The sequence below is a fragment of the Bufo gargarizans genome, chromosome 7 (genome assembly GCF_014858855.1).
Source record: "Bufo gargarizans isolate SCDJY-AF-19 chromosome 7, ASM1485885v1, whole genome shotgun sequence".
Classification (NCBI taxonomy): Eukaryota; Metazoa; Chordata; class Amphibia; order Anura; family Bufonidae; genus Bufo; species Bufo gargarizans.
In genome coordinates, this window is record NC_058086.1 from 51,724,156 (window position 1) to 51,737,312 (window position 13,157).

The 13,157-nt window shown below is 45.8% G+C and overlaps 1 protein-coding gene across 1 annotated transcript in view; it reads left to right on the plus strand.

The window, feature by feature from the left end:
* ARTN (artemin) overlaps nucleotides 1-13,157 on the plus strand; it is a 38,399-nt gene that overhangs the window by 6,391 nt on the left and 18,851 nt on the right. The window lies entirely within an intron of this gene.

Consider the following 13,157-nt stretch of genomic DNA (forward strand, 5'->3'; position numbering starts at 1 on the left):
CCGCAACTAGATTACCTTAGTGCTCAAATGTTGTACTTTTGGACCCCCCCCCCCCCTTTTATTCCTCCCTAATAAAGATTTAGGCCTCTTTCACACGACCGTATGGCTTTTTTGGTGTTTTGCTGTCCATTTTTTATGGATCCGATGTTCCGTTTTTTGTTTCCATTGTGTTTCCGTTTCTGTTCCGTTTTTCGTATGCCATATACAGTAATTACATAGAAAAAATTGGGTTGGGCATAACATTTTCAATAGATGGTTCCGCAAAAACAGAATGGATGTGAAAGACATACAGAGTAAATTCCGTATGTGGTCTGTTTTTTTTATTGAGGACCCACTGACTAGAATGGAGCCACGGAACGTGATTTGCGGGCAATAATAGGACATGTTCTATCTTTCAACAGAACAGAAAAATTGAAGTACGGAAACGGAGAGCATACGGAGTACATTCAGGTTTTTTTGGGGCGGAACCACTGAAATGAATGGTTCCGTATACGGAACTAAAAAAACGGCCCATATACAGACCGCAAAAAAACGTTTGTGTGAAGGAGGCCTTACTGAGGGAAACTAATTGCACCCCTGTGTAGAAATATTTAGAGTATGAATGACGGCGGGTGTGTCCAGCATCTGTCATTTTGTTTATAGGGTCCCATGAAAACAAGTTGATCCTGCAGTTTGGGACCCCCAGTGATCAGCTGCAATCAGTGGGGTGTTTGGCAGCAAGTTTTCATTTCCCCTGGTGGGAGAAATGAAGCCTTCCATGGTGATGGAGCTGGTCTCCCTAATATCAGCTATTGTTTTGTTTGAGTAGTCAAGGCATTGCTCCCGGTTAGCCAGAATCCTTCACACTTATGAGGGGCAACACCCGTGGATGTCTGTGGATGGATAACCGGCTTAGGTCTTCCCAGTCACATCCTTAAAGAGGACCTTTCACTAGAATAAAACATCTAAACTAACTATACAGACATGTAGAGCGGCGCCCAGGGACCCCCCTGCACTTACTGTTATCCCTGGGCGCCGCTCCGTTCTCCCGTTATAGCCTCCGGTATCTTCATAGTTAGGCTCCGCCCAGGGGAACCTGCTGGCGTCTCCTTCTCCTATGCTGTAGCGCTGGCCAATCGCAGCGCTCAGCTCATAGCCTGAGAGAAAGAAAAGCCTCTCAGGCTATGAGCTGAGCGCTGCAATTGGCCAGCGCTACAGCATAGGAGAATGAGCTGACGGCAGGTTCCCCTGGGCGGAGCCTAACTATGAAGATACCGGAGGCTATAACGGGAGAACGGAGCGGCGCCCAGGTATAACAGTAAGTGCAGGGGGGTCCCTGGGCGCCGCTCTCCATGTCTGTATAGTTAGTTTAGATGTTTTATTCTAGTGAAAGGTCCTCTTTAAGAGTGGGATCTTGACATAGGGGCCACTTATTATGGTGGATCTGGTGATCTCTGTAACGGGGACACCCCTTTGCTCGGTTTTCCTTCCTTTAAAGGAATATCTGGCTTTCACTGCGTTGAAGACCCATAACTGGGGCTCCAGTTATTTTGCATATTACTGGTCCCCGGGGAGCTTTGCACTCTGGATTGCCGTGTCGAGACTCTTAAGTGAGGCTCCACAGTGTTTTCTGGAGCTGGTCTCCCTAAGATCAGCTATGGTTTTGTTTCATGGTGATGAAACCAGAGAGCACTCCATGGAAGGCTCTTTTTAGCCGATATTGGCTTAGGCTTACAGGTGGCATTTACAAATTCAAAGGACTAATCTGCGCTTTTCACTTTTGATGTGACTTGAGTTATTTGTTGCCTGGGTTTACAGACGCAGATGACACAGGTAGAGAGAACAGATCTCTGGGCTACAGATGAGGTTCAAGCTCAGATCAACAAAGTATGGACAGAGGACAAGGGGGAGAACAAAAAGTTGCAAACCCGGTGTTTGTGTGACTTTTATAATGCCATTGTGATAAAATATTGTCACAAGTTGTGTTTGTACGCCGTCCTTGCCACTTTCTGAAAATGGGGCATGGCGAGGGCAGGGCCAGCAGGTGTGGCACACTTATCTGGTCTGGACTGCCAGAGGCCTGCGTCTCACTATAAATTAGGCCCATCCTCCAGAAGTGCAGATGATATCAAAGAAAGGTTTTTAGCAGCACATTAAAGGCTCAAATACTGAAGCTCCAGAGATCTGAGCACTTAGAACTTGTGTCCGGAGAGCGAGATCAGGTGAGGTTAGCGTAATCGCTGTGGCTTCCCGGCCGTATCCGGGTTGTAGGATTACGTAATTTACTGCAGGTTAGAAAACCCAATACAGAAATCCCCCCGGCTCACCTGGACCCAGGAGGAGCATACAGCAGGCACAGGCCACAGGTTGCGACCCGATGGATCATCGACGGAGCGCTTACATCAGTCCTGGACTGAAACAACAAGAAAGTAACGCTTCAAAAATGACATTTAGTTTATTCGATTCCAATCCACATTTTCCATGTTTACAGTAAGAAGTTTCTGTAAAATTCCTTATTTCCCCAGCATTGAATGAATAACAGGCCACACTTCCATGGCAGTGAGCCGATAAATACACAGTTTTGGCCTGTGCTGTACCTGTTAGTAGACTGCGAAACACCGCGTACGGCCAGATAATATTCAGGAATACACTGGCAGGGGCTGCACCTGAGGCCATCTGCGAACAATCTGAGGGATGCTGCTATTTCCTTCTCTTTAGGCCTCTTTCCCACGGGCGTGTGTGCCCCGAGGTCGTGCCGAGTCCGTGGGGCAGCTGCAGTGGATCGCGGATCCATTCACTTTGAATGGGCCTGTGATCCGGCCATTCCGCAAAAAGATAGGACATGTTCTATCTTTTTGCGGAACGGAAGTACGGGACGAAACCCCCACGGAAGCACTCCGTAGTGCTTCCGTAGGGTTCTGTTCCGTGCCGCACCATTCCGCATCTCTGGATTTGTGGACCTATTGAAGTGAATGGGTCCGCATCCGTGATGCGGAATGCCCACGGAAAGGCACCCGTGTATTGTGGATCCACAAATGCGGTCCTCAATACGGCAACGGGGTGCACACGCCCGTGTGAAAGCCTCAATTACACATCTCAGTAGTTTTATTACAGGCTCACATATACTGGTGACAAAAAGAATCTCTAGACTTCACAGACCCCTCTGTGTGAAGAGGCTTCCCACTCCACCTTTCAGGCTGCTGTAATGTCTACCAGGCAGTACAAACATCAGTCATTAGAGGGCGCTGTAATATAGCTCAGCCGCAGAGAAGCTTTAGGCTACATGCACACAACCGTATGTGTTTTGCGACAAGAATAGGACATGTTCTATTTATTTAATTTTTTGCAGGGCTACGGAACAGACATACTGATGCACATAGTGTGCTGTCCTCATTGTTTGCAGACCCATTGAAATGAATAGGTTTGCATCCTATCCGCAAAAAAAAAAACGGAACGGACACGGAAACAAAATACGTTTGTGTGCATGTAGCCTTAACCGAATTATATTACTCAGCCTGCAGCAAACATGCACCGGGCTCGAGGATCTCCTGTGCCCCAGGGGTTACCATGTCTTCCAGCGCACTAACAATGCCCCAATGCTTTGGGGATACGTCAAAAACTCCAAGAAAAGGGACTCCAAGACACAGTTCAGCAGTTTAGCTGATTATCAGTGCGACGCGATAGACAATCATTATAAAAATTATCGCAGTGTCGCACGACATTGGTGCGACAAAATAAAATGTTGCAATGTAGTTGTGCCCTATGTGTCGCGCGACACGCGTCGTCGTGTAACCCTAGCCTAAGGGCTCTTTCACACGAGCAGATGCTGTGCGGGTAATCCACTGCATGAAAGAGAGCAAAGCCCCGCTCCGGACAGCAGAGACATGGAGCATTAACATGATTGATAACGCTCCGTGCCTCTCTGTGACCATTTTACTACAAAATCACAGTGAGATAAAGTTGTCACCGTGATTTTGTAGTAAAAAGGTCACAGAGAGGCACGGAGCATTGTCAATCATGTTAATGCTCCATGTCTCTGCTGTCCGGAGCGGCGCTTGGCTGTCTTTCAAGCAGCGGATTCCACTTGTGTGAAAGAGCCCTAAAGGTACGACCACACGGTGCGGTTGTGTGAAACGCTGCATTGGAGCACCTCATGGCCGTATGGGCCACAGCAGTCTCTAATTAAACTAATGAGACAGCACTGTTCACTGGGTCTGTATTGTCAATGGCCACTTGGCCTCCATCCATATGGGACTGAAATGTTGCAGATTTCTTTTACAGTTTTACAGTTTAATGAAATCTCATCAGAATGCTGCAAAAAAAAAAAATATAATAATAATAATCTGTGGCATCAACTGAGCTCTTTAAATCTGCATATTTTTCATCCCTGTGCTATCTACACTGACCCATTAACTCCTCAACAGGAGGCTCCGACCTGCAGCTCACAAGTTGTTGCATAACTACAACTTCCAGCATGATGAGAGCCATGACTAATAAAATAAAAAAAATAGGGTATGGCTACATGGTGACACTGCTCGAGGCCAGGATCGCAGGGGCATCGCAGTGTAGCAGTGATCCCATAGAAATGAAAGGGGTCTCTGCGCAAGTTGAAAGTGTCATGATTTTGACCCCTGAATTGAAAAAAATAAAAAACAACTCTGCTGGATTTTTTGGAGATTTAGGGGCTGCTGTCACGGCAAGCAATCGACTTATGTTGCAACCCCATTCATTTATTTGGGATCACCACTACGTTTCGGTTTCCCTGCAATCCTGGCTGCAACTGCTGTCGTGCACCGTACCCTTATTGAATGGAGTGGAGGATGGAAGCTGCCGTGACTTTACAATCCGGCATAACATGCTTCAATGCTTTATCTATTTTAAATCGCATAACTAAGTGCAAAACGGCAGCAAAGTAAGATGCTTCTCATAATGTTTATTATTGCGGCATCGCTTAACCGGCGGCCACCCCCTACAAGCCGTCCTGCAGCTGGGGCCCTTGTTTTCCTGCTGGAGACCACGGCCTGTGCTTAGCTGCTAGGTCTCTTTCCCTGTCCCGTAGGGTGCGCTTGCACGCCTCCCGCCTCTTAAGGGCAGTCAGAGTTGGCCCTTACCTCAGCCTGTTACCCGACTACGAATATTGCCTGACCCCTCGGTGCTTTGCATCCATGTCTGATCCCTGTGAGTCAGTTGCCAACTGCACTGGGACAATTCCATGAGGAAACGGCCTAGTGGCTCCCCGGCAGTGAAGACCAGACCCCTGTACATAAAGGGTAAAGATAATGCTCTTAGGGATAACCCAAAGCCAAACCGGTTAGTTGGCACGGTGGACCCACACCCATTCCTCGTTACAACGTTCCACAAATTCATAATGAAATGTAATACTGTTTACCTACTCAGTGTTTTACATCATGCCCTCCAGTGCAATCTGCCCCAACAAATCTTCCAGAAATGCTTTCTTCTCATCTTACAGATAACAAAACATTGGTATGTGAACACGTTCCCGTCACTCACTTCTGTCTCATCCGGTCAGATACTTACTGACTGAACATGTACTTTCTGGCAGGAATTAGCTATGGAGTCCTCTACGATCATATAACACACAGGCTCACCATTAGCACTCTTAGGCTGGGTTCACACGGGCGTCACGTTTTGGTTAAGGATGCCTCCCGGGTGCATTGCAGCAAACCCGCGCGAGTAGGTACGTAATTGCAGTCAGTTTTGACTGCGATTGCGTTCTATTGTTCAGTTTTTATCTCGCGGGTGCAATGCGTTTTGCACGCGCGTGATAAAAAACGGAATGTGGTACCCAGACCCGAACTTCTTCACTGAAGTTCAGGTTTGGGTTTGGTGTTGTGTAGATGTAATTATTTTACCTTATAACATGGTTATAAGGGAAAATAATAGCATTCTTTATTACAGAATGCATAGTACAAGGTCAATTGAGGGTTAAAAAATTTAAATAAAATTAACTCCCCTCCTCCAATTGATCACGTAGCTGCCGGACTCCTGTTCTTTCTTCAGGCCCTGTCAAAGGACCTGTGGTGACGTCACTGAGCTCATCACATGGTCCGAGGACCATGTGATTTGACCATGTGATGTGACGTCACCACAGGTCCTTTAGCCGGCAGCTCATGATTAAAGAAGTAAGAAGAGACCGGCAACTACACGATCAAGAGGAGGAGGGGAGTTAATAGTTTTTTTATTTTTTAACCCTCAATTGACCTTCTACTAAGCATTCTGTAGAATGCTATTATTTTCCCTTATAACCATGTTATAAGGGAAAATAATACAGTGAATAGACTGTCATCTTAGCAACCACGCGTCAAAATCGCACCGCATCCGCACTTGCTTGCGGATGCTTGCGATTTTCACGCAGCTTCATTCACTTCGTGATAAACGCACAATATAGCGCATGCTGCGATTTTCATGCAACGCACAAGTGATGCGTGAAAATCACCGCTCATGTGGACAGCCCAATAGAAGTGAATGGGTCCGGATTCAATGCGGGTGCAATGCGCTCACCTCACGCATTGAACCCGCGTGGAAATCTCGCCCATGTGAACCCAGCCTTAGGCCCCTTTCACATGAGTGAGTTTTCCGCGCGGGTGCAATGCGTGACGTGAACACATAGCACCCGCACTGAATCCTGACAATTCATTTCAATGGGTCTGTGTACATGAGCGTTGTTTTTCACGCATCAGTTCTGCGTTATGTGAAAATCGCAGCATGTTCTATATTCTGCGTTTTTCACGCAGCCCTGGCTTCATAGAAGTGAATGGGGCTGCGTGAAAAAAGCATTGCACCCGCAAGCAAGTGCAGGTGCAATGCGTTTTTCACTGATGGTTGCTAAGAGATGTTGTTTTTAAACCTTCAGTTTTTTATCACGCGTGTGAAAAATGGATGAAAACGCATTGCACCCGCGCGGAAAAAACAAACAACTGAACGCAATCGCAGACAGTATCAGCAGTAGATCTGATACTAATGTCCTATCCTGCAGAGAAGTCATAAATAACTTTTCTTTTTGCCAACACTGCCGAACCAGAATATCCATGAGGTGGGTTGGGTGCACATGCGTCAGTTGTGGAGCCAGATACAACTAATATACGTGTAGGGCGTTGCAGAGTATAGATTGATGGCTCCAGCATCACAACTGATGCGCCTGAAAGACATGAACAATCCCGTAGGAAACTCTGGGATCAGTTGTAGCTTCAGTTTTCCTTCAGTGACGATTTCCTTCAATACCATAGGGGCAACATACAGAATATACATACTGGTGTCTGCAGGTGAATATGGGCACCCTTCCCAATACTGAGCAAGCACTAAGAGCACGACAACCATGTGCATATCTTACTATGTAACCACACGATAACGCCGGCAGAATTCCTGGCACAAATATGCAAGGAGTCAATGATTATTGATTGCAGTTTTTTCCTGGCCAATTAACGCTCATATTACTAATGGAAACTTAAGATAACAGGTTGTCACAGCTGTGCCCTGCACAGGCTCTAATGTAGTTACTCATGGAGACTCAGCGGTGGGGGTGTCAGTGACAGACATACAGGTGAAAATCGAAAAATTAGAATATCGTGCAAAGTTCATTTATTTCAGTAATGCAACTTAAAAGGTGAAACTAACATATGAGACTCATTACAGGCAAAGCAAGATATTTCAAGCCTTTATTTCTTATAATTTGGATGATTATGGCTTACAGCTTATGAAACCCCAAAGTCACAATTCTGAGGTCCCCTTTGCTCAGGGGGTATGGTTTAATTAGCTGACTAGAGGGTGACACTTTGAGCCGAGAATATTGAACCTTTTCACAAAATTCAAATTTTAAGTTGCATTACTGAAATAAATGGATTGCACGATATTCTAATTTTTCGGGTTTCACCTGTACATGTATCTAACAGGTAGCATTGCTCTGCAGCAACAATAGCCCCAGTCACTTCTCCCCCGATAAATGAGATGCAGAAATATACACCACCTTGTAATAATACTGTTATCAGATAAACAGAGGCGTAGATGAAAACTTCGGGCCTTTAGCTACGCCGCAGTGATTGGCTGCACGGAGATTAATTATCAGATACACGGTGTCAGTAAAAGGTCCATTCACATGTGCAGATCATGCGCCTGCAACGAGTGCTGATCAACCAGATGGCAAGTCAGTCTGCGCCACTTTCCTTAATAATCGTGCTGATTTTTCATACATACGATCCTTCATTCCCCCGTCACATGTTTCCATTACATGTGAGAGGCATATAGCTGCTTGCACGAGGGGATGTGCTGCTGACCAACCATGGTATTCAAGTCAATTGACTTATGGCTGACTGTTCAATCGCTGGACGGCTTCACATTCAGCAATGATTGTGACCGAACCTATAGGCAATCTTCACCCCACGTTAATGAGCCTTCACTAGGATTCTCTCAGCACACTGCCATGGTTGTCTCCTTACTAACAGTTTACTGACACTTACAGAAGGGCCTCATTGAGCTCCTCCTGTCTCCATTGGAGATTTATTAAGGCTTATGTGTTGATCCTCAGTGCAGTGGCCTGAAATTTGTGAAAATGATGAAGGAGCACTAAGAGGCAGTACTCGGCTGGTCCGCACACCAGAATCTGAAAGCTGTGCCAGCTGGGATTCAGCCACTACTGGCTCCAGAAAACTGGTGTAAGCAATGGCAAATGTGTTGGGCTGCATAGGCCACACCCCTCCTACCCACACTCCGCCCACTTTCAAGAACAGCGCAGAGTCAAGCGGAGAACAGGCAAGAAGTTGCCAGTTTTGCACAAAATTCAGCTCGTGCAAACAATCTGTGACTGTCCGGCCCCACAATTCTGGCGCAGGAGATCCGATAAATATCCCTTTAACGCGTTTACCTGTTGGTTCCAAATTTTTTGACGATTCAGTGACACCACTTATTGTCACACAGCGACCACAGCATCTGAGCACGATGAAAACCGAAAGTGAACGCGGCGATCGGAGGGTCCGGAGCTTGTGTGCAGCAGCCCCTGTCTTTGTGAATGACAGGGGGCTGCTGCATAGTATTTCCTATGGAGGCCTTGCCTGTAATTGGGCTCCACAGGAAAGTAGTAAAATCATCATAGATTCCAATGCAAGTGCAATCAGATGATTGTTTGTTATAGTTCCCTATGGGAACTATAAAAAAAAAGTGTTAAAAAAATGTACAAAAAATATAAATTTTTAAAATACACATCATGGTTGTTGCAATGTGCAAAAACGCCCATAGAATAAAAATATATTCCCCATACGGCAAACAGCAAAACACTTCATTTTCAAAAAAAATTTAAAATTTTAATAAAAAGTGATCAAAAAGTCATACAAACCACAGAATGGTATCAATGACAGCTCTGTACACATAATTACAAAAATGTTATAGGGGTCAAAATATGGCGACAAAAAATAAAACAGATTTTTTTCCCACTTTTTTTTATCACTATCAAAACGCAAGAAAAACTACCGGTACACATATAAGGTATCGCTGGATTGGTACTGACCTGTAGAATCAAAGTAACTGGTCAGTTTTATCGCACATCGAACGTCCTGAATAAAAAAAAACGTAAAACTGTGGTGGAATTGCTTTTTTTTTTTTTGCAATTTCACCCCATTTGGAATTTATTTCCCGCTTCCCTCTACATCATATGCAATATTAAATGTTGGCAATGGAAAGTGCAACTTGTCCCGCAAAAAACAAGCCCTCATATGGCTATGTGAACAGACAAATAAAAAAATGATGGCTCTGGGAAGGCATGGAGTGTAAAACGAAAACTGGAAAGGCTGAAAGGGTTAATGTTTTGTGTATGTGTCACAGTGCCCCTACCTGGATATGCTGGACCCTAGGCATTGGCTCCACAGCAATGAAAAGGGGGTTTGTTGATGAAGGGGATGAGGAAATAAAAGGAGTCCACACCTTGTGATGAAGTTGATAACAGCTTAAACGTTTCTCAAAACAGTTTCAGGCTTCGTCTTGGTTCTAGCAGGCGGTAGCATTAACTGTGCAAGGCAAACTCCTATCTACTACATCTGTCGCTCTCTGGCTCTGCTGTGCTGACAGGCTGGCTATAGAACTCAGCTTCTTCTTTATGCTGTGCTTTTGAGGCTTCCAGCTTCTGCCTCCACATCCAGCAGAGCTGAAGGTGCTCTAGCTCAGTGTTTCCCAACCAGTGTGCCTCCAGCTGTTGCAAAACTACAACTCCCAGCATGCCTGGACAGCCTTTGGCTGTGCGGGCATGCTGGGAGTTGTAGTTTTGCAACAGCTGGAGGCACACTGGTTGGGAAACACTGCTCTAGCTGGCTTGGCAAGGCACGTCTAACAGGGACTTGCACCTGCTACACACCCTTCCTTGGAAGAGGGTAAACTCCAACTAACACTCACTAGTCCCCACCCTTCCTGTATGAAGTGGGACACGCCCACCACACCACAGAGGAGGGGTTTGAATGGAAGGGAAAGCTCCATTCTCTGTACCTGTAGCTCTACCACTGATGCTGCCACCTGCTGGTGAACCAGGCATATTACACTTGAACACAACAGTTGTATAGAAATAGATAAGCACATTTATAATGGGACCTGGAAATAAATGCATAGAATGACATTGGAGTAACCATAGGAGAAAGTAGCGAGGTGCAGAAGTGGTAATGCCACTCTGGGGTGTTACACATGTCCTTCAGTAAGGCCTCATGCACACGACAGTATTTTTTTGCAGTCCGCAAAAAGGGGTTCCGTTGTTCCGTGACCCGTGTCCGTTTTTGTTTCCGTGTGTCTTCCTTCATTTTTGGAGGATCACCAGACATGAAGGAAAGTAAAAAAAAAAGTCAAGTTTGCCATGCAAAGGATAGGAAAAAAACGGACGCCGGGATGACAATCTTGTGTGCCTCAGTGTTTTTTCACGGACCCATTGACTTGAATGGGTCCGCAAACCGTTGTCCGTGAAAAAAATAGGACAGGTCATATTTTTTTCACGGACTGGAAACACGGATCACGGACGACAAACTGTGCATTACCCGAGTTTTCCACGGACCCATTGAAAGTCAATGGGTCCGCAGAAAATCACGGAAAACGGAACAATGGACATGGGACACAACAACGGTCGTGTGCATGAGGCCTAAGGGAGCCTTCGCAGATTGTGGATTTGCTTGCAGAAGTTTCCACAACTGAAAATCCTTTCCAGTCATTTGAATAGGGTGGCAAGCACATTAATTTCTGCAAGCCCCATTTAAGTGAATGGGAATGATTTCCAGTCGCAGATGATTCTGCAGCGTGTCAGCAGAACCCGATAGTTTATGATCAAGAAGGGTATTAAAGTGTCGTTAGTTTTTTAAATTTGCATGAACAGCGATTGTCAGCTCTTGTGTTTTTTTTTCACTATACATTATTAGGGAATTTAGGAACCCTATAACTGAGCACTGCTAACACTGGATGAAAAACACACAAAAACTGATGACATCCACGCAGACAAAAATGCAAGAACTTAACAGAATCATAAAAAACATTAAAGTAAGGCCCCTTTCACGTGGACAATTCGGATTAGGTCCAGATGCATTCAGCGAAACCCGCACCATTTTGCAAGCAAGTTCAGTCAGTTTTGTTTGCAATTACATTTTAAAAAATTCTGCGCGGATGCGATGCGTTTTTCATGTGTGTGATAAAAAACTGAAGGTTAACAAACAACATCTCCTAGCAACCATCAGTGAAAAACGCATTGGATCCGCACTTGCTTCTGGATGCAATGCATTTTTCACTGAAGCCCCCATTCACTTCTATGGGGCCAGGGCCTCGTGAAAAACGTAGAATATAGAACATGCTGCGTTTTTCACGCAGCGCGGAACTGATGCGTGAAAAAAAAGAATGGGTCAGGATTCAGTGTGGGCGCTGTGCGTCCACCTCACGCATCGCACCCGTGTAGAAAACTCGCTCGTGTGAAAGGGGCCTAAAACGAAGGGAAACTTGAGGGAATAACACTGGTTTCTGACTGACAGAACTCGTGTTTAATATGGCTTGTGTGCGCCAGCCTTTATTTCCTCGCTGCTGGATCCCAAATTAGAGGAATGTTCCTGTTAGTACACGCAGTAGAGCAGGAGGAGGAATACACGTGTATGCACTGCCAAATATCTTCCAATGTATGTAAACTTGCTCTTTTGTGTAGGAGCCGCTTGCACGATGTGATCGATTCCTGTCACTCTCCAACATACCGCGCTCAGATACGGTATCTCAGCTGTAAACATCGCTCCATCTCTTCGCTATGTTTACACGTACCCCACCTGGTACTCTCGTCTCTGAAACAGACTTCCACACTCACGGGTGGCGCTTGCGAGCTTTACTAGTAGATTTTAATAAACGTTTTACTAGTCTGCAGAGCCGCACAGCAGAAGAGCGCCGTGTCCCAGCAGAACCGGCGCTGAATGAGCACATGCTGTGCTGTTCCGTACATATTTATACCATATGTGCTCGATGTTTGCTTGACAAATAAAAGCCCCGAGCGTGTACTATGCGGCAGTCAAAAGGTTAAATTCTTTTAAAGACGATCCCATTTCCAACCCCCTCTCGCACAATGCAGACACCTCCCCTTCATGTAATGCAGAAGGTGCTGTGGACAGTGAGCACAAACTCCCTGATGACAGCACTTGGGTATGAATCCTCCTTCTCTACACGCTGCTTTCTGTGTTGCTGCTTGTCTTGTGCTTCTTGAGCCTCTTTTGCTGCTTGTCTGGGTCCTCTCCATGTATAGGGGACATCTGGGGAGGTGGACTCCAGGTGGAGTTGCTTGCTTTATAATTTTCACTCAGGTGCAGGTACAGTCAGCCTTGTAGGAATTCCAGGAAGGCGAACTTGACTCCGATACTAACAAGCGGCCTCGTTTTATAATGATTCCAAGCTAATGATGGTGTCACTGTGTTTGCCGGCTCCTGAAGGTGCAGGAGGGTCGCTCATTAGGAGCACTACTAATGCCAGTGTAACCTGTCAGAGGTGGAGGAGATCTGCCGACAGAGCTGAGACATTCACACTATATTCCCAATGTAATGGAGAGCTGACACCTAATCCAGAGGAATGAAGCATTTGTCAGCTAGTGTCAGGTAGGACATGTGTTGCGGGGTGTATGGCTGTCGGAAGGATAATGTATAGATATCCTGGTATTACCGCTGATATGCTGCTATACAAAG